Source organism: Ornithorhynchus anatinus, chromosome 8 (assembly GCF_004115215.2).
Source record: "Ornithorhynchus anatinus isolate Pmale09 chromosome 8, mOrnAna1.pri.v4, whole genome shotgun sequence".
NCBI lineage: Eukaryota > Metazoa > Chordata > Mammalia > Monotremata > Ornithorhynchidae > Ornithorhynchus > Ornithorhynchus anatinus.
Window position 1 is genome coordinate 60,822,282 of NC_041735.1, and position 22,808 is coordinate 60,845,089.

Here is a 22,808-nt window from a genome sequence, read left to right on the forward strand (position 1 = left end):
AACGGTTCACTTCAGTATTCTGGACTTCCAAAGCACCTAGTACAGCACCTGCTACCAAGGAGGGACTTAGTAAATGCTACTATTACTACTATAACAACAAGTAGGTTTACCCCATTCAAATCCTGTCTCTCGTAAAATCAGCCCCATGAAATGCCGATTTTCAGTGAAACTTACACTCCAGGAGTAAAGAGCTATGAGATGCCCAAAACTCTGATCTTTTAGACACAGTACTCTATGACTTTCATTTTAATTTTGCATTTATCCCTATCTTCATCTCTTATGGGGCCTTTTTTTGTTCTTATTGTTTAATTTGTTCCACATCTGTCTGTCACCAGTCCTCTTTCCACCTTTATGCCTAGATTCTGAGTCCTCTGGGGCCAGGGGCTGTGGGTATTTCTCACCCATGTATTCTTTTCCTGTGCTTAGTACAGTGTTTTGCGCAAAGTAAATGCTTAATAAATGCTTTTACCATTACTGCTACTATTCCCCTCTTCTTCTGATTGGTTCCCATTAATCAGACTGTCCTGCTAAGGGCTCTGGCCTACCCAGGCACCCCCCACTGCTACACAAAGGGGTAAGTCAAAATTTTCTTTGCTAACATGGCCTAGAGCAAAGACCACGGGCCTGCAAGTCAGAGCACTTGGGCTATAATTCCAACTCTACCAGTTGCTTGCTGCATGACCACAGGCAAGTCACTTAACATCTCTGTGCCTCTGTTTCCTGATCTGTGAAAGGAGGATTAAATATCTGTATTCTCTCCTTCTTAGATTGTGGACATCATGTGGGACAGGAACTGTGTCTAACCTGACAAATTTTGGACCTAATACAATGCTTAGAACAGTGATTGACATATACTGTTGTTGTCTTATGCTGTCGAGTCACGTCCGACCCATAGCGACGCCATGGACACATCTCTCCCAGAACGCCCTGCCTCCTTCTGCAATTGTTCAGGTAGTGGATCCGGAGAGTTTTCATGGTAAAAATACGGAAGTTGTTTACCATTGCCTCCCTCCATGCAGTAAACCTGATTCTCCACTCTTGACTCTCTCCCATGACGCTGCTGCCCAGCACAGGTCAGTTTTGACTTGTAGTAGATGGCCTTCCACTTGCTAACCACTGCCCAAGTTAGGAATGGAATGGATATGCCTCTGCCTGACTCTCCCTCCCATAGTCAAGACTGGTAGAGTCCTGGAAACTCTCCAGGTGCAACCCTGAGAGGGGTATCGACATGTAGTAAGCACTTAACCCATAAAGTAATTTTTTTTTTCTGAAATGGCAAGGTGGCTGGGACTGAAGCATTTAAAATTGTGGGCTTACCTGCCACAGTGAAAAACAGCATGGTCTAATGGAAAGAGTAACAGCCTGGGAGTCAAAGGACCTGGGTTCTAATTCCAACTCCACTCCATGCCTATGGGCATGCCTTATACCTTGTGCAAGTGATTCAACTTCTCTGTGCCTCAATTTCCTCAACTATAAAATTATGATTCAAATACCTGTCCTCCTGCCTACATAAATACTGAGCCCTTTGTGAGACAGTAACTGTGACCTTTTGTCTTGTATTTTCTCCCAGTGCATAGTACAGTGCTTGGCACATTAGAAGTGTTTAACAAATACCATAGTTGGTGTGATTATTATTTCAAATAGGTGTTCTGGTAACAGTGAGCACTGAGCATGTGAGAGGGGACATTTAAAGCTGTGGTGATGGCAGGGTGGTGGGTGGCTGGGTGGCTCCCTGCTAGACTGTGAACTCACTGTGGGCAGGGAATGTCACTGCTTATTGTTGTACTTTCCCAAGTGCTCAATACAGTGCTCTGCACACAATAAGTGCTCAGTAAATACTATTGAATGAAGGAATGGGTGCTACACGTGAGTGGGGAGAGCGAGGAAGAGCAGTTGCAGGTGAGCCAGAGGCCCGGGGAGGACAGCAAGAACCCACAGTTCCCTGCTAGGTGAGGGGCCAGGTCCTGCTAGCTAAAAGCAGTGAAGCAGTGAGCAGCAGCCTGGCCTGGTGGATATAGTCTGGGCCTGGGAGTTGGAGAGACCTGAGTTCTAATCCCAGCTCTGCCACTTTTCTGTTTTGTGACCTTGGGCAAGTCACTTCACTGGGCCTCAATTACCTCATCTTTAAAATGGGGATTAAGACTGTGAGCCCCATGTGAGACAGGGACTGTGTCCAACCTAATTAACTTGTATCTACCCCAGCGCTTAGAACAGTGCCTGGCACATAGTAAGCACTTAACAAATACCATTAAAAAAAAAAGCAATGGGAGTGTGGGCTGACCGGCTGTCCCCCGCCCTCACCCTGAAGAAGCTCCCTCCACCTCCACCTGGAACCAAGTGGGCTCACTGAGGGGGTAAATGATTCTGCCGGTGGCTGCCTGGCCTGGTCTGTGGGAAGGGAATGTGTCAGTTTGTAATATTGTACTCTCCCAAATGCTTAGTAGAGTGCTCTGCACACAGTAAGCACTCAATAAATACGACTGGCTGGCTGCCTCAGGGGCTCAGATAGAACCAGTGTCACATGGGCCCGAGTCCGCACCTTCGTTTGCCCAACTAAAAGAGCCACCACCAGGCCAGGGAGGGGCAGCCACACCCGCAGGCCAGATTTCCTGCTCAGTGGTGGTGCCAACACCTCTCCTAAGCTGAGGCTGCAGGAAGCACGGCACTGAAAAATAACAGAGCATCCTCTTTGGGTTTGGGCTGGAATATTCTCAGTGGCCGTTATTTTTTTTTTTTTTTACCCATGTATCGTGATTGGGTTCTATGGCTTCCTTTCACACCTGCTACTATTTGCATTAAGTTTGCACTTCACACACGTACATGATCAATCATGCACACACTTCACACAGACACAATTGTCTTCCTCCATGAACATACACGTGTTCACCCATTCACATACAGAAACGCACAGATTGCATACCCACATGCAGTGCTTGGCACATAGTAAACACTTAACAAATACCATCATTATTATGCTCACAAGAGCAGCCTTAAGCACATAGACACATATAAATGCATATCTTCATGCACAAGCTCACACGAGCTCACAGTCACCCAACACACACACACACACACACACACACACACACATATTTTATTCACAAGTTACAAAACAGTTGGAAAACCGCTTCTGGTCCAAATTGAAGTACAAAAGACAACTAAATGTTTCAGTAGTTTTCCAACAGACATTATCATTAAACTTTACCTTTGTTAAAATTATTCCCCATGATCATTTAGCCATACAAACATCTATGTTTTCATTTCCATTTCTAGGGACAACATGCCTTCTTTAAAGAACTTTAGACCTCCAGGAATAGTAAAAGAGAAGTACTTATCTAGAAGACAGTGATCTATGTGATTTTTTTTTAAGCCTTGGGATCCAGCCATTTCATTTATGCAACTTTTGATTGCATGAGGCTGGTATTTTTTTACCCTGTTTTTTTTTTTCCATTTTTCTACTTTCTTCTTAGGTTACTCTGGCTCCAAAAGATTAAACTGATAGAGAGTATGTGCCTCCCAAAGTGTATAAACTCTGGAAAAAAAATCAGATATTCTATCCTAGCAACTATTGGAGAACTGAAGAGGAATAACTTTGTTTAGTGGATTCGGTAAATGGACTGAGGCTCAGAGATGGCTGGATAATAAGCCCTGTTCTTGCCACTTACTTATTTGGGATGTAAGGCAAAATACTCTCTCTGTGCACCAGTTTTTCGGAAGATAAAATTATAATGTGCCTTACCCAAGGAGATATTGAGAGGGAAGGAGACCAGACCAAAATAATGACAAAACACTTTGTAATTGTAACAGGAGAAGGCTGTCCCCATAACCCCTTCCCTGAGCACACATCAGAAACAATATGAACCACCAGAAGACTAATGGGCTGAAAGCTTAAGGTTGATGTTAATTGCCCGAAGAATCTTTTTTCAATTTGTCAAGGAGAGGGAGGATTCTACTTTTTCCTCTTTTCCTATTAAAGATTTCAATTCCAACTTAGCTCCACTTCACTTCTATTGAGGGCTTGGAATGGAAGCGAGGGCCAATAACAACAGGTTGGAAGTTCAATTAGAGAACGTTTCTGAAGACAGCCCAAGAGAGAAATCGCTTCAGAAAGTTCCATTTCATAAAGCAGATTCCTTAGCTGGATTCCTGGCGAACGCCTAGCCCACTGCCAAAGTGTTATTGACTTGAGCTGTGTGTAGCTGGGGCCGTTTAAAGGGTAGTGGGGTTGTGGCTTCTGCAACTCAAAGTCAGGGCAATATGTTAGCTGACTGCCACTTTGGCGGGCAACCGCTATCTTGGCCAGCTGTTGTGCCTCATCCCCAAGCCCTCAGTGTCACTGGATGGCCCTGTGGGACTACTGGCTGCTTCAAGTCATGGCCTATGGGCTTCCATACTGGCTAGACAGATGAGAGGAGGCAAGAAACATGCTCTAGACTGTAAACTCATTGTGGTCAGGGAATGTGTCAGTCTATTGTCGTATTGTATTCTCCCAAGTGCTTAGTACAGTGCCTTCCACACAATAAAAGCTCAATAAATAAGATTGACTGTGACAGACAAGTATCAGCTTGACCTGCTCCTGGTTTCCCCTTCTCTTCCCCTGTCCTGGGTCTCCCTCCCTACCTGCCCTCATCCCTACTAGCTTTTGACCTAGTGTACTTTTATACATCGTACAGTGCCCACCCAAGAAGTATCCAGAGAATCATTATTAAACTATGGTATCTCTTAAGTGCTTACTATCACAATGTATCATGGACGGAATCTTCCAACAGTGATGGAATTATGAAAGGGAGAGGTAAGTTAAGGCAGTCTATCTTCCTACCCTCAAACTGAATCACACTTAATTGGCCTCTGATGATTGGACCTTGATCCCATTCCAAGAAATGAATTCATAGCTTCTCATAGCAACTCATCCTGCAGATCAGTAACTGGGTCTATAAACTATTCCTTGTATCATACCTAACTTTCTTAGGCTGCAGTTGAATCAGATGTCATATTGTTAGAAGGGAATTCAGTGCAGTGTTTAGTACAGTGCTCTGCGCTGAATAATCACTCCATAATTATGATAGATTGTTCTGGGCACAGAGAAGAAGCATCCACCAACATCTGCTAAACAGGCCTTTGTCATATTGGAATAAAGGAACTAGTAGTAGTTATTGAGTATTCACTTGTTACAGTACAGTGTTACAAGGTGCTTGGGAAATACAGAATAAATTTTCCCTGCCCGTAAGGAGCTTCCACTCTAAAGGAGGAGACATACCTAAAATTATCCACAACTAGAGAGGATAACCTAAAGTTAATGAACATTTATGAGGAGCAACCTAGTGGAAAGAGCATGGACTGTGACTCAGAAGAGCTAGGTTATAATCCCAGCTCTGCCAGTTGCTTGCTGAGTGACCTTGGGCAAGTCACTTGCCTTCTCTGTACCTCAGTTTCCTCATTTGTAAAGTGGGGATTCAACACCTGATCTCCCTCCTCCTTAGAATTTGAGCTCCAAATAGGTCAGGGACTGTGTTTGACTTGATTAACTTGCATGTACCCCAGTGCTTAGAACAGTACTTGGCATAGAGCAAGAGCCTAACAAATGCAATAATGATAATAGAAAAATATATGCAAGAGTGCTAAAGATGTACGTAAAAAGTTTACAAGTATTGGAGTTGGCTGATTGGTTCAAAGGGTTTGGAGAAGTGGGAGTGACCTTCTAATTTATTTTGACTAGGTTGACCCTATAATCAACGAAACATAGTTGGAACTACGAAAAGCTATGAAAACTAGGAAAAGTTGTCACAGAGAAAAAGACCATTTCCCAGTTAGACAGTGGATTGCCCCTTTGTCTTAGACTTGACTAGCTCATCTCACCCTTTATAAAATGTTCCAGTTCTGTAGGTTAGCTAAACCTAAAGTCCTCCATCAGCATACACAAAGTATGTCTTCAATAAATACGGTTGAATGAATGAATGAATGATTGAATGCATAACATCCAGCAAATGCAAAGGGAATTTTCAGTATTTGGTCATTCCCTTTAACACTTCTTAAACCCATGCTGTTCATGAAACTGTGCACATCAGAATATTTAGTCAGTCAGTCAGTTGTATTTATTGAGTGCTTATTGTATGCACAGCATTATACTAAACACTTGGGAGAGTAAGATAGAACAGACACTTTCCCTGCCCCAACCAAACATAGCGTAGAGGGGGAGACAGACATCAATATAAATAAATAAATTACAAATATATGCATAAGTGCTGTGGGGTTTGGGCGGGGGGGGGAGTGGAAAGAGTAAAGGCAGCAAGTCAGGGCAATGCAGAAGGGAGGGGGAGAAAAGGAAAGGATGGCTTAGTCAGGCATTTACAGGCACAAGGTCCACTTCTGAAGCATGCGATTTATAAATAGCTGATGAAATTTATTTCTGTGGGTACCCAGAAACGTACTTTCTTGAAAGCAGATTACTCCCACCCTCTGCTCTTCCTCCTTCCCCTCCCCTCAGCACTGTGCTCCTCTGTATATATGATTTATTACCCTATTTATTTTGTTAATGAGGCATATATCTCCTTGATTCTATTTATCTTGAGGATGTTGTCTTGTTTCTTTTTCCTGTTTTGCTTTGCTGTCTGTCTCTCCCGTTTAAACTGTGAGCCCGTCATTGGGCAGGGATTGTTTCTGTTGATGAATTGTACATTCCAAGGGCTTAGTACAGTGCTCTCAACATAGTAAGCACTCAATAAATACTATTGAATGAATGAATTATAAATATCACGTGTGCATGACTTAGATAAGGTTATAGATGAATCCCTTGGGTGATGAAAGGTGCAAAAAATATTCTAATGCCACATGGTATACCTTCACTCTCCTGGAGGGAATCAGCAGGTCTCTGTCTCAGCTTTAATGGCAAGGCACTTTTGCTATCTAGTCTCTCCCTTTCAGCAGTAGGATGCAATTAGATCATATTAATCTGCACACCATCCAGGGCACATTTGCTCTTCTGAAGGATGTAATCCAAGTGTCGAATTAGAAACGTTTAGCTGCTGCTTGTGGCCAGCGTGAGTTAGTGTGGGCTGTGTTGATCTTAATAATATGATAAATGTTAGGAGCAGTATGTAAAAGTCTGGAAATCTCAAATGTTATTTTCTTCTGAAAAATCAGCTTTTATGATACATTTTTTGCTTTTCTCTAGGGAGGAAAATTACTTTCGATTTTGAGAATTGTTTAAAAATAATTCAAACTTGAGGTACTAGGCAGACCGTCTTTTGGCTTCTGCCGGAGGAAAGGAAAGGATGCAAGTCTGTAATAACATATAAGCGCTGAATTCTTAAGAATGCTTGCTTACATGTTCTCTGTCCATAAGGAGCTTACAGTCTAGAGGGGAAGACAGACATTAAAATAAATTTCAGATATGTACATAAGTTCTATGGGGCCGAGAGAGGGGTGAATAAAGGGTTCAAATCCAAGTGCAAAGGCAACACAGAAGGGAGTGGAAAAAGAAGAAAAGAGGGCTTAGTTGGGGAAGGCCTCTTGGAAGCTCATAAACTAAGCAGGAAGGAGACAAGGTATTGAATCCTCATTTAATAGATGAAGAAACTGAAGCACAGAACAGTTAAGTGTCTTGCCCAGGTCACACAGCAATATAACTGGCAGAGCCAGATTTAAAACCCGGGTCCTCTGACTCCCAGGGCCATGTTCTTTCCACCAGAATTTCAACCTGAAATGGAACTGATTATCCAATTTCAAACATGAACTTCTAAGAGCTATGAACTTGGAATCCCTATTGGACTAGGAAGCACAAATACCACGACGGCCTTGAAATTGTACTTTGGTATTAGCCTGAAACCTGGGACCTTCTATTAATTTCCAAATAAACAGGAAGGCTGGTTAGTTTCCTTTACCTTTGATCCCAGCACCACCTGGATAAGTATCATACCCAAAGATTTCCTGATCCATTCGCTTAGCCGGAGGAAACTTGAAGGGTCTTACACTACTACTGTGTTACTACTGCTTTTCTAAAATGTATACATGCCTTCATACATGTACACCAACTTCATGGGGGAAGGGAAGTTAATTATATTTTTTTTAGTTTGTTTCCTGATTAAAGGTTCCTTTTTTTCCCCCCCTTTTCCAATGTGGCTTTAATATATTCTATTATCTTTCAACAGGTTTTGGCTCTGATTCAGACTTTTTAAAAAGTTATCTTATTGAAACCCTTTGGCCAAAACCAGTCTTTAATCAGAACCATAGTTTCTCCTGATTCTCCCATTGCTAATTTATACAGTAGTAAAGAATACTGACTTAAATTAGCTCTAATCTTCATTTATATCATATCACTTACAATTGAGTTAACTTGTTAGAAATAATTGATTACAGAATGAACTTTACAATGGGATAAGTGTCTTCTCTCATGTGAAAAGAGAGGAGGTGAGGCCAAAGCATCTGATGCAGGCAAACTCTAAACAATCTGCTTGAAAAGTAGAAGTCACTATTCCCATCTATGCATTCAGTTTCCTAATGGACCACATCTTAGAAAGTTGTTATGACCTAAAGTCATTCTTTTTTTTCATGTTATCCCTCTCTATCTACAAACTGGTGCTTTTCATCCTTTTCGCTGAGAGATAATCTCAAAAATTGGTTATTTCTATACCTACAACACTCCCCACTCCTCAAAAACCTCCAGTGATTGCCTCTCTATCTCCATATCAGACAGAAACTCAAAGCGTTCAATCAGCTCTCCCCCTCCTACCTCACTGAGGGCAGGGAATGTGTCTGTTTATTGCTAAATTGTATTCTCCCCAATGTTTAGCACTGTGCTCTGCACAAGGTAAGAACTCAATCAAAGATGGACTGACCATCTAATCTCACTCCACTTCCACTTCAATCCAGCCCACCCTCTTTGCTCCTCTAATACCAGTTTATTAATTATTGTATCTTGAATCTCGTCTCTCTCACTGCCATCCTCTTGTTCACATCCTCCCTTCTTCCTGAAGCTCCCTCCCCTATCATATCTGACAGTAGGGGACTCTCCCCATCTTCAAAACCCTTCTAATATCCTATCTCCTCCAAGAAGCCTTCCCTGACTAACGACTCATTTCCCTGACTATTCATCCTCCCTTCTACGTTGACTATGCACTTGGATCTGTACCCCTTAATCAATTAATCTGTGGTATTTATTGAGGGCTTACTTTGTGCAGAACATTATACTAAGCACTTTGATACTTATCCTAACCCCACAGCACTTATGTGCACAGCTTTATACTCTGCTGCTTCTCTTATCTGTCATTTATTTTCACATCTGCCTCCTTCACTATATTTTAAGTTTCTCAAAGACAGGTATCATGTCTATCCACTCTTTCACACTGCGCTTTCCCAAGTGCAGTGCTCTGCACACAATAAGCCCTCAATATATAGTTTTGATGTCCTCGATGGATCGATAGATTGAACAACACGGTTGACTGAAATTAAGCCTGGACCCAGCTAGCACAAGATAGCTGATCTCAAAGAAATCCTGAATTCTGGCACCCTGTCCGGAAGGAGGGCTGGTCTAGGTAAATCCATGAATGGCAACTACTGAACGCCTGCCGTATGTAGGCTACTTGCTTAGTGTTTGGGAGAATACAGTAAAAAATTGAAGACCAGTCCCTGCCCTCAAAAAGTTTTCAATCTAACTGGGTGATTGACACAAATTAGTTACAATAACAAGTAGGAGAAAGAATAATTGTTGATAATAGTATATCAGGATAAATAAAACACATGTAAATTAGCTCGTTGAGATAATAGAAGTACAAAGGACCAATATATAAACAGGATACTAAAGGCAGTCATTTGATTGTTTTGACCTGAAAGGAGATTAATCATGGAATGTAGATACAATCTCACAAGGTCCATTCAAGCATTTCTTTATATAATGTTTTGAATGGCATATTTTGAGGCTTTGATTACCTCCAGATTGGATTTCCAAACAATGAGGAAGGAAAGAGAACACCACCAGATATGACATTTAACTAGGAACTATATCACCCCATCTCTACTTAAGGAGGAAAACTGGAGAACAAAAGAATTGTGGATGTATGAGGAGCAGGTTGCTCTCATCTATCTCCTGGCTGACATTTTTCCACGTTCCCTCTCTGGCCTGGAAAGCACTCTCCCTCCAAACACGAGAGACCAACGTCCTTTCAACCTTGAAAACCTAGGACACACCTCCTCTAAGAGGAGGAAGATGGATAGAGCACTGGCCCAGGAGTCAGAAAGACCTGGGCTCTAATCTTGGCTCCACCGCTTGTCTGCTGTCTGACTTTGGGCAAGATACCTAACTTCTCTGTGCCTCAATTACTTTATCTGTAAAATGGGGATTAAGACTGTGAGCCCCTTACAGGACACGGACTGTGTCCAACTTGATTATCTTAGAACAATGCCTGACACGTAGTAAATTCTTAACAGTCACAATATAATAAGAGCCCTTCTCCAATTAAGCCCTCTTTTCCCCAACTCCTTCTCTCTTTTGCGTTGCCTATGCACTTGGATCCATACCCTTTGTGTATTTAGTATTTACACCACCTCAGCGGAAAGAGCCTGGGCTTGGGAGTCAGAGGTCATGGGTTTGAATCCCGGCTCTACCACTTGTCAGCTGTGTGACTGTGGGCAAGTCACTTCACTTCTCTGTGCCTCAGTTAGCTCATCTGTAAAATGGGGATAAACTGTGAGCCTCATATGGGATAACCTGACTACTCTTTACCTACCACAGCGCTTAGAACAATGCTCTGCACATAGTAAGCACTTAACAAATACCAACATTATTATTATTACACATGTACGTATATATAAATTATTTATTTATATTAGTGCCTTTCTCCCCCTCTTGACTGTAAGCTCAGTGTGGGCAGGGAACATGTCTACTGGGGTATTGTACTGTACTCTCCCAAACACTTACTACAGTACCGTGTTCAGAGTAAGGGCTCAATAAATACCAGCAATCAATTGATTAATTATAAAAGAGGTCCCGGCCCTAGGACAGGTTTGGAGCTTTGGGACTGGGCAGATGGGAAGTAGGCTTAGGATTTAGGGGACAGCAGAGGTACAAACTCAGGGGATCCACATTTTGAAGAAGAAGGGACCAGGAGCTAAAAGGAAGTGCTAGAAAGTTGTGTGTGTGTGTATGTGTGTGTGTGTCTGTGTGTGTGGTGTATCTGGCAAGGGGGAGGTGTAACGGAAAAGAATGCAAATGGCTTACCTGGGTGACAGGTACCAGAATGTAAACATCTTCAAAGAAAAAATGGCATGTTTTTGTTTTTTGTGTTTTTGTACGGCATTTGTTAAGTGTTTACTAGGTGCCAGGCACCGCACTAAGCAAATAGAGTCAATCCCTACCCAACAACCGACTTACCGTATCTGTTCTTGCATTGCTTTAATAACGCCTAAACCAAGTAGTCCCGCAATCATTACAAAGGACTACTGTACCACACCTATTATGCATCATTTAAAGAGTGTCAAAGGAAACAAATCCAGGAGTCCTTTGGAATTTCAGACTGTATAAATAACCTTCAGTTGAATGACAACTTAAGCTGGGCTGTGCAAAAGCCATGGCAGAGACAATAAATTATTTGAACTGAGTTGGTTTTTCCATATTATTATAACCCTTGAGCATCAGAGGGACAATTTCCCTTGCAATATTTCTATGGTAAGGTCCAAGGGCAATATTTAGCCTGATTTCCCTTGAGTTTTTGTGATGATCTGCATTATGGAAAACCACTCTTTCCATTACAGCAGCAGGACACTCTCCTAACTCCAGCACTATTTGGACTCCGCCCCACAAAGCACCACTAAGTTTTGCAGCAGTTGTAAGTTTAGATATTTTGTATCCTGATATACCAGAGGTTGAGTGCAGTAAAAAGCACGTTCTTTAGATTATCCCCAAAATGTAACTACCCATACCTTTCTGAGATAAGAATTCTGGACTTTACTGTTGTGTACAAGTTAATACCTCTTAAAAGGTGCAGCTAAAATGAAATATTTAAGTGCTAAACAACACTAAATGGTAAATTATGATGCAAGTATGAGGTGATACAGAGCTCTCTTACTGTCTCTCGGCAAACCTCTAAGATGACATAAATTGTGCACAATATTATATATGACCCTTCACCTCCAACTAAAATAAGTATACAAGAAGGTGCTCAATCCTACTTTCCAACACTTCTACTTTGAATATCATTTTACAGCAAATACAATAATTATTCAAATATCTCAGTTACCTAGAATTACCTATCCAGGCTTGGTGTAGGCCTATGAGTTCTGGATAATTGATTTTTCTCCTATTCACAATGTTAATCTCTGGACAGTAGTTAATTCTCATTTTTACCAGTTGGTCACAACTTCTGAGATATTAGTGTCAGTAACAACAGAATTGTAAATTCGTTTTACATGGTATTTGTTAAGTGTTTACTATGTGCCAGGCACTTTACTAAGTGCTGGGGTAGATCCAAGCTAATCAAGTTGAACACAGTCTATATCTCACATGGGGCTCACAGTCTTAATCCCCATTTTACAGAGAAGGGAACCAAGGCCCAGAGAAGTGAAGTGACTTACCCAAGATCAAACAGCAGGTAAGTGGCAGAGTCAGAATTAGAACTCAGGTCCTTCTGACTCCCAAACTGTGTTGTATCCATTAAGCCACTTTGCTTCAGGACCACATCTATGAACTCTATTGAACTAAATGCCCTGTTGTGACACTATCTGAGAGTTTTCACCCCTGAATCCAGGTAACAGGACCACCTGGAATCCCTTTATCATTATTGCTATACAATAATAATACAATAAAATGTTATAATAATAATAGTGGTGGTATTTATTAAACACTTACTATGTACCAGGCACTGTACTAAGCATAGGGGTAGATACAAGCCAATTGGGTTGGACAAAGTCCCTTTCCCAAATGGGGCTCACAGTCTTCATCCTCATTTGACAGATGAGGCACAGAGAGGTGAAGTGACTTTCCCATGGTCACACAGCAGACAAGTGGCAGAACCGGGATGCTCATCCCCAGTCAGCCTCTGCTGGGCCCTAAAGCCTTCCAGTTCTCCCATTCTTCCAATGGAGGTTTGGGGGGTGTCCTATTCAGGGCTCCTCAAGGCCCCACACTCCAGTCATTGCCATCACTCTATAGCTGAAGTCTAGGTGCCATCCTGAAGACAGAGGTCATCAGCAGGCTCAGTGGAAAGAGCCCGGCCTTAGGAGTCAGAAGTCATGGGTTTAAATCCCTGGTCTGCCACTTGTCAGCTTTGTGACTGTGGGCAAGTCACTTAACTTCTCTGTGCCTCAGTTACCTCATCTGTAAAATGGGGATTAAAACTGTGAGCCTCACGTGGGACAACCTGATTACCCTGTATCTATCCCAGCACTTAGAACAGTGCTCTGCACATAGTAAGCGCTTAACAAATACCAACATTATTATTATTATTATTATTATTATCAGGGACTAGCTTACCAACTCTGTCCCATCCTGGGTCTGCCTGCAGGAAGCTCACAGACAAAATTCTCTCTTCTGTGCCCATGGCTGTGCCCAGCTCATGTTGTCTCTCTGGCACCTGGAACATCCCCCTAAGACTCCACCACAGGCATATGCCAAGAGCTGACATCTCAATGATATTGCTGTGGGCAGGGAATGTGTCTGTTTATCATTGTCTTGTACTCTCTCAAGCGCTTAGTACAGTGTTCTGCACTCAATAAGCGCTCAATAAATACTATTGAATGAGTTTAATAAATTCTTAGCAGGATAAAAACTTAAACAAATCCAGTTCAAACTGCCTTTCCCTCGATTTATGATTTCCCCCTCCAGGACCCTCTGTACTTCCTCATAATAATAATGACAGTGGTGTTTGTTAAGCACTTATTCAGTGCCAGGCACTGTGCTAAGCTCTGGGGTAGATACAAGATAATCAGGTTGGACACAGTCCCTGTCCCACATAGCGCTCATGGTCTTAACCCCCATTTTGTAGATGAGGGAACTGAAGCACAGACAGGCAAAATGCTTTGCCCAAGGTCACCCAGCAGACAAGTGGCAGAGTGGAATGAGAACAAAGTTCCTTTTGACTCCCAGATCCATTCTCTTTCCACTAGAGGTCACGCTGCTTCTCATCTGTAGACATCTCACGGATCCCATTCTTGTTCCCCTCAAAGGCAGGCAGAAGTCTCATTCTTCCAGAGTGGGACTTCCAATCTGATCCCTCACTGGGTCTCTGTCAATCCAAGGTCGCCAGCATGACCTCTCCCTGGGTCCTGCTCTCTAGACTGTAAGCTCGCTGTGGGCAGGGAATGTGTCTGCTATATTGTACTCTCCCAAGTGCTTAGTATAGTGCTCTGCACAAGGTAAGCACTCAATAAATTTGATTGGCTGACTGACTGACTTCTTCTAGACACACAGCTTCTGGAAAGGGCAAGGGTCGGGGGATTAGAGGACCTGGGTTCAAAGCCCAGATCTGCCATTTGCCTGTTGTGTGATGCTGGGCAAGACACAACTTCTCTTTGCCTCAATTACCCCACCTACAGAATGGGGATTCAATACCTCTTCTTCTTCATACTTTAACTATAAGCCATGTGGGACCAGGACTATGTTCAATCTGATTATCTTCTAGTACTTCCAGCGCTTAGAACAGTACCTAGTACACAGTAAGCACTTAACCAGCCCCATAAAAATAGTAATAAATAATACCTGGGGATGAGTAAATCAGTAGTGAAGGAAGATGAAAGTATTGAGGTGTCTATTAGGACGGGGTGATGGGGGAGGTGGGGAAGAAAAGGGCAATTCCTAAGGATTGCCATTCCCTTTTAAACAACCTGGGATTAGATATTGTCCAAATGTCCCCAGTCAAGAGACCAGCTAGGACTTCTGCAAGATTTACTTATGGAACAAGAAAGGCCAGAGTCTGGAGAGGTGGATTTTGGAAGCAGCAAATCATGTTAAATTTCAGGAGCTAGACACTTGTCCAGCCACTAGAAATGCCTTTCTGGCCCAGAGATGGCAATTCCTTACACCTAATAATACATGTATTTTAGGGGAATGAGGGAAAGCACACACACACAAGTGCTCAAGCATGTGTGTTAACTGGCAAGGTTCATATGCTACCTTTGGCTTAACTGACTTTTAAATCATTACTTCCAAGAGTTGGAAGGAAATGTCTGCTTAAATTGATTTCTTCAGAGTCTAGCCTGGGGCCAGAGAGGTGTTAAATTAGTACATTTAGGGAATGAACAATTGGGCAGTAATTCACATGAAAGTCCAAGGCTCCCCAGTAGACAGACCTTAAGCTCTGAGAGGGGAGGGATCGCATCTTCTACCTCCAAAGAGCTTAGTACAGTGCTCTGTACACAGTAAGACACTCCATAAATACCACATTGATGTCGATCCATTTTTTCAAAAATTTATAGTCTCAATTTGGTTTCTATTGCTTGTAACTTTGCCTGCCTGATTGTAAACTCCTTGAGGGCAGGGATCCTGTCCATTAACTCTCCCAAATAATGAGGCACAGTGCTCCTCACACAGTATGCAGTGTGACTAATTTCACACCTCCCCACCATATTTGATCCCCTACTGCATCACCTAGCACTTGAACCCTTCTTCCTCAAGTACTTAGTGGATTAGAGCTTGGTCCTGAGAATCAGAAGGACCAGGGTTCTAATATCCCAGCTCTGCTACGTGTCTGCGGTGTGACCTTGGGCAACTCACCGAACTTTTCTGGGCCTCAACTACCTCATCTATAATGGGGATTAAGAGTGTGAGCCCCATGTGGGGCAGGCACTGTCCAACCTAATTCGTATCTACCTCAGCACTTAGAACAGTGCTTGGCACATAGCAAGCACTTAACAAGCACCATAATAATAATCATTATTATTACTTAGATATTCAACATCCCACGCACCCCCTCAGCACTTATGGACATATCTTAATACTCATTTGCTTCCCCACCCTGTAATTTATTATAGTATCTGTCCTTAAACTAGATCACAAGAGCCTCGAGAGCCAAGATCTTGTCTACTAACTCTATTGTACTGATGCAAGAGCTTATTAAAGTGGTCTGCACAGAGAAATGACTCAATATATACTATGTACTGATTGACTGATCTATTGACTGAACCTTGAAAGGTTCTGACGCAAGAATAGAAGTACGCAGTGTTTTCCTCACATACTTTAGTTGGGTAATAAACATTCGACTCCTCGCTTGATAATTTGGGCTATAAATGAATATTCCAAGTGAAAAAATCCTTTCCAAAATTATCCTTCCTTTTGCAAACTGGGCCACATGTTTTCCCCTTTCTCATTTGGCAGATCTTTCTATATTTATTCATTTCTCCTTTTTCACAGTAGCTGTGCTCCTGCAAATCCCCATGTTACTCCAGAATCATATTGTGTCAAAAATTATTTCAGGAGGAAATAAAAAGGGAAAGGAAGACCATGGTTTGAAAACAATTGAAATAGTACATGGCATCTGTGGAAAATGAAAATGCCTTAAAACCTCATTTTTCTTCATGTTTTAGCCTTGAAGAGCTTGAACCAGTCTCACTTCTAATTCTCCACTTATCTGATGCTTATCACTGGTTATTAATACTTTCCATCCCTTAAAAAAGTGTGTAGAAAAATTGAATTCTGAATACTTGTGATTTATTCCTTTCCAAATGCTAAGAAGGTACTGTTAATTGGGTTTCCACACTTTTACGCAAAACAAAATTGCTGGCATAGTCCCGTGGAGTTATAACCAGTTCATAAGGGTGTTATGGTCATTTAACTACATTCACCCTTTTTTTGTTACACATATTATCCAAACTGCATAATACAAGTGTGCCCTGTAATTAAAATGTCTACATGATGCAGGTAGCCATGTATATAATTTCATGCACATTTAATGTACCCATTAGACCAGGAAACTGCTTTTAATGATCATCTTTTCAAAGCCCTCCTTGCACAAATCTTTCAAAAATCATTCTCAACCCACTATACAAAATCCTTTCTGTTTCACAAAATTTGCATTAGGCATCACTAAATTCTCCAGTAAAATCCCAAACCTTTCTCCCTCATAATACAAGTGTGCCCTGTAATTAAAATGTCTACATGATGCAGGTAGCCATGTATATAATTTCATGCACATTTTATGTACCCATTAGACCAGGAAACTGTTTTTAATGATCATCTTTTCAAAGCCCTCCTTGCACAAATCTTTCAAAAATCATTCTCAACCCACTATACAAAATCCTTTCTGTTTCACAAAATTTGCATTAGGCATCACTAAATTCTCCAGTAAAATCCCAAACCTTTCTCCCTCATACTATTTTTAAAGGTATTTGTTAAGTACTTACTTCCTATGTGCCAGGCACTGTACTAAGTGCTGGGATAGATATAAGATAATCAGGTTGGACACAGTCCACATCCCACATAGGGCTCATACTCTTAATCCCTATTTTACAGATGAGATAACTGAGGCACAGATAAATTAAGTGACTTGTCCAAGACCACTCAACAGATAAATGGCAGAGGTGGGAGTAGGATCCAGATCCTCTGACTCCCAGGCCTATGTTCTTTCCACAAGGCTTTGTTGCTTCTCATTCAAGAACTTCTCATTTCAATAAGCTAAGTGAACACAAGCATCTCCCTCTAGTGTAAAAACTCTATTTCCCCACAAATGGAGATTTCCAGAAAAATATTAAACAAGTATTGGATTAGAAGAGGAACCATATATGTTGAATTATCTTTAGGCTCTGGGCCTTTAGGTGGAAATTAATTTTTTGGCTAAGTTCAACACACAAGTGCAAAAGAACCAAATACATACCTTTCCTTAATCCTAAAGTCAAATATTCAAAGTAATCTCAAGTAATCCTACAAATCAGAAAACTGTGAAATTAATTGTTTCTACTGCTGCTATTGAACCAGGTAGATCCACCTGAATTACACAATTTGTTATTTTTACATTCTCCTCATTATTTTGTTTTATATGAAATCTTAGGTTTACTCAACCATTCCATATCATTTCAGGGCCAAAGTGTTGCCTAACTGTGAATAGAAAAAACTTCTGCTTCTGCAAACAGTACTCCTTAAAATTCTGTAACTGTGAAATTAGGAATTATAAAAGGTATTTGAGAGTACAAAGCACAAAATTCTCATTTCAACTCAAAATGAATCCCATGTGAGATGAGGAACTGTAACTGAACTATTTATTTTGTCTCAAATCTACCCCAAGGTCTAGCACATAGTAAGCACTTTCTAGCGTAGGAATTGCTATGACTGTGAACAATTCACCAACTCAGTCTTTGGGGTTGACTAAGACTGAGAGGAGCAAGGAATGCCTGATAAGTAAGAATGGATCTTTTCTTTCTTTTCCTTTTAAATGGTATTTATTAAGCAGTTACTATGTGCTAGGCACTGTTACAAAATAATCATGTCCCACATGGGGCTCACATTCTTCATCCCCATTTTATAAATGAAAGAACTGGAGCCCAGAGAAGTGAAGTGACTTACCTAAGGTCACACAGCACAAAGTGGCACACCTGAGCTTCAAATCCAAGTCCTTCTGACTTCCAGGCCTGGGCTCTGTCCACTAGGCCATGTTGCTCCTCTAAAACTTTGAACCTCATTTTATGGTTTAATTGCCAGTCATGCTGATGGGAGAACAGCACAGTGATCCATTTCATATTTGTTAGTGCTATGGTCTCTAATAATAATTAGAGGTTTCCTTAATCTTTTTCTAATGAAAAGAAAGTAAAAAACCACCCATTTATCTATGCTTTCAGCACTCCCAACATCTGCATTTAGAGTAGTGTCAAGTATCAGGGCCTGTCTTTTGATTATATACAGCATTTACATATGTGTGTTTGTATATAGAATCAATTTATACAACTTTAATGAAACAATAGAAAAGGAAGGGCCACTTAGATTGAAGAGACAGAGCATTTGGCTAGAATGCTTAGTCTCACTGTGAACAGCTGCTCTCTTTATAGTGCTTGTGATGTAGATTAAATGAAAATAATACAGAGAGGAGAAGGGGTAAAATCCTTCAAATTTCACAAGTTGTTGCCTCCGGACATTTCACCAGAGCTCATTAGGGAGGGTGTGTTTATAATGCAATGGCTTGAAACAGATTTGAATTTTTTTTATAAAGGATTCTGTAAATTACAACTCTCCCAGGGGGTTTACCTCACACAAGGTTCGTTCCAGGAGTGGAATACATCCTGATTAAATATCTTAGGGCTGAGAGGAATGGGTCACTTAAAAATGCAGCGAGCGCTGGCTAGGGCAATTAGCTGTGGCTTCAACATCACTGCAGGCAAAACTGGTAATTAATAATATCCATACATTCAGCTCTGCATTTAGCAAGGAAAAATTCAGTGAACCTTCCATGAAAGGCAAGTCAAAATTAACACCATATTGTCTTCCTGCAGCTGTTTGAAAGTATTGCCATTTAGTTTCAGCACACACCTTTACTTCACCTTCAGGGATAAAAAGCCCCACTGTGAGATTTTTTCATTCCTAAATTTTGGGGATTGCACTGAAAATATCAAATTCCAGGTTTCCCTGGGGGTCTCTCAAACTGCAGGGAAATTACTTCATTCATAACGCCTGGTTGTTCTCCTTGTTTCACTCTTGCTGGGTGTAACCTGGTGGAATAATGCTGGTGTCAATCCAAGTAGCTCGGAAGTGAGGTATAGCCAGGCAAAGCCACCACAGAGGCCACCACAAACTCGGAACTGATGATGGGCAGCATTCGAAACTGTAAGCTAGTAGTGGGCAGGGAATGTGTCTGTTAATAATAATAATGATATTTATGAAGCACTTACTATGTGCCTAACACTGTTCTAAGCACTGGAATAGATACAAGATCATCAGGTTGGACATGGTCCCTGTTCCACATGGGGTTCTCAGTACAAATCCCCTTTTAACAGATGAGGTAAGTGAGGCACAGAAAAGTTAAGCATTCAGCCCAAGGTCAAACAGCAGACATGTGTCAGAGTTGGGATTAGAACCCAGGTCCTTCTGAGTCTCAGGCCTGGGCTCTATCCGCTAAGCCACACTGCTTATATTGTTATATTGTACCTTCCCAAGTGCTTAGTATAGTGCTCTGCCCTAGCCGATCGACTGGCTGATCATTAGATTGTGAGATTCTGGATGGCAGGGAATGTGCATCTTACTTTTGTTGGCCTCTCCAAAGCATTTAGCACACAGTGTTTCACACTAAATAGGCTCTCGGTAAATACCAATGACTGACAGTGAACAAAGAGCTGTTTATTCTGTTAATATTTCTTTAATAATAACAATGGTATTTGTTAAGCCCTTACTAGGTGCCAAGCACTTGAATGTCATTTTAGGCTATGTTAATGGAAGATCAGGCTCCATTTTAACTGTGTCCCCTTCAAATTGCATTCATTCAGTCAGTAGTAGTTATTGTGCATCTACTGGGAGCAGAACACAAGACTGAATGTGTGGAAGAGTACAATAAAAGCAAAAAACACAGTCACTACTCTCAAGGAACATCATTTATAGGACTTAGTATTTCCATCCTTCTGGCATATGGATATACAGTATATAAATCCCAGGACATAAATCCAAACCTATTGGACAAGTCCGACAACCCAAGAAGCCTTTCTTTCTGAACTTTCTAGATTTGAGAGTTTCTACAGCTACAGGATAGTGCTTCGTAAAACGTTCTTGATTGCTTGTTGGCTTACGGGTTCCCGAGATTCAAATGCTTTCAACAACGATTAAGTGGCTTTTAAAGGAGATCAAAGTGAACTCCGGAATTCCAGCAACATGGCATCTCTTTGGATTTTAGTGTGGCTAATACGATTTAGGAAGTCCCATCGCTTCTTCCTTTCTTCCTTTTCTAAAGTTCGCCAACCCACCCAGATGCCATTGCTGTCCAGGGCTTGCCGTTTCATTGGAGAAAGCTGGAGTGATGTCTTATTTTCCCTGGACATGTTCACCCTCACCCTTCCTGCTCATCTTTCTTCTCCCTGTCACGTCAGACGTCCAATTACAGAGCTGAAGGGAGTTGGGCTATGAGATGTCAGGTCCGGGTGCAATCGAGAAGAGTCTACCCTCAGCTGAACCAAATAACTGTATAGGCTGGTGGGGCAGAACAAGTCACTCTGCATATCACCATGGCCCCATGCTGCCATGTTTAGGCCCCAACACCAAGTTAAAGTTAGCAGTACTATACACTATCATTCAATATTGTTTAGATTTTTTCTTTTGATTCATGCCTTTGCTGTATTTTGTACATCCTCCTGACCACTCTTAGCAGCTGAAACAACACTTGTGGTATTACCAGTAATTTGCAACTTATCAAACATGATTGAACCTTGTTCTTTTGTGTAAACGAAACAGAACTCTCTGGTTAGCTTTCTTTATACTTTGGAAATAGCGCAAAGGAAACCGAGACTATATTTGCATGCCAGACAATGAAACATAACACAGAGTGTATACACGCCTTTGACATTGTAATTACTAGCTGTTGTTTAGATTCCGTGTATGGTCATTGGCTGGGGCTGTGTTGAAATCAGCTGTATCAACATTTAATCAAAGTCTTATAGATTTGGATTGTATATTTTTCTAATGTCAAAAATGGAAAGGTTGAGACTAAAAAATAAGTCAAAGGGGATGAAAATGTGTGCTCGATACATTGCAAAAATAATGAACACTCAGGGCAATATGAATGAAGTTCACTGCGGATTTGTCAGAAATGAAATCAAATATCAGACAGAGCCAAATTTAAATAAGGATTATTTCTTCAGTGTTTCAGCAACACTTAATTAATTCAGCTGAAATTCATATTGGATACTGTTTCATACAAGTGGGTTTTCTGCCATAAAGTGGAAAACATTTCCAACTAGAAGGAAGCCAACCTGGTCCAGCATTCTTAGGGCTAGGAAGGCAATGGGGCGTGAAGACATGATAAACATTTATCAGAGTGTAGTTCAATAAAATCAATCAGTAGCATGTTTTGAGCCCTTACTGTGTTCAGAGCACTGTATCTAGTGTTTGGGAGAGCACAATACAACCGAATTGTTCCTTGCCCACAGGGCTTCATGTTATGGGCCAAAAATAGCTTGTGACCAGCAACACAATTTTTCCCTTACCAGATGAGAGGAAGATATCTTAGCTGCATTTGAGTTATAAACAGTGGCACCTTATTGATTCTTTCCCAACAGCAAGAACTAAAATATTATTATAGTTCTGTTTCCCTGTGGGCCTTGTGCTTTGTCAATCACCTCATATTTTTCAAACTTTTATTAATAATAAATCCACGCATGTGCCATCCAAATGGATGAATGTCCAACTCTTGGAGAATGGTGATTACTATTGAAACTTCATGACATCATCAATGCAGCTCTATCAGGACAAGGAACTCCATTTGCTTCAATCAATTTGACTGATGCTTACAAGAAGTAACTACAAGTCATTCACTACTTTGACCTTTTAAGACAGCAGGTGCTGTCAGAAGAACCCACAAGGACCTGCAAATGAATAAAATCTTTCAGAGACTGAAGAATGTATTCACACTGTGCAGATCCTCATGATGCTGATGGGAGAATTGCTTTTCGAGGCCAATGCCATGGAATTTAGATCAGGCTAAGAAGCATACAACATTCTTAAAATGAGAACCCCATAGAAGACAGGGAGTTATGTCCAATCTGCTTATATTATATTAACCCCAGTGCTTAGTACATTGCTCGGCACATAGTAGGCACATAACAAATACCACGGTTATTCATTCTGACTGATTGGTTGGATGTCAAGGATGGAAGTTGTTTGTTCATGACATCCCTGAAGACTAGAGATGACTCCACTC

General features: G+C 41.3%; 1 non-coding gene across 1 annotated transcript; it reads right to left on the bottom strand.

Moving 5' to 3' along the window:
- Positions 1 to 1,083: 1,083 nt before the first annotated feature.
- LOC114813964 lies at positions 1,084 to 1,221 on the bottom strand. Its single transcript, XR_003761708.1, has one exon. It is a non-coding gene; the product is annotated as a small nucleolar RNA SNORA7 (small nucleolar RNA).
- Positions 1,222 to 22,808: the final 21,587 nt, after the last annotated feature.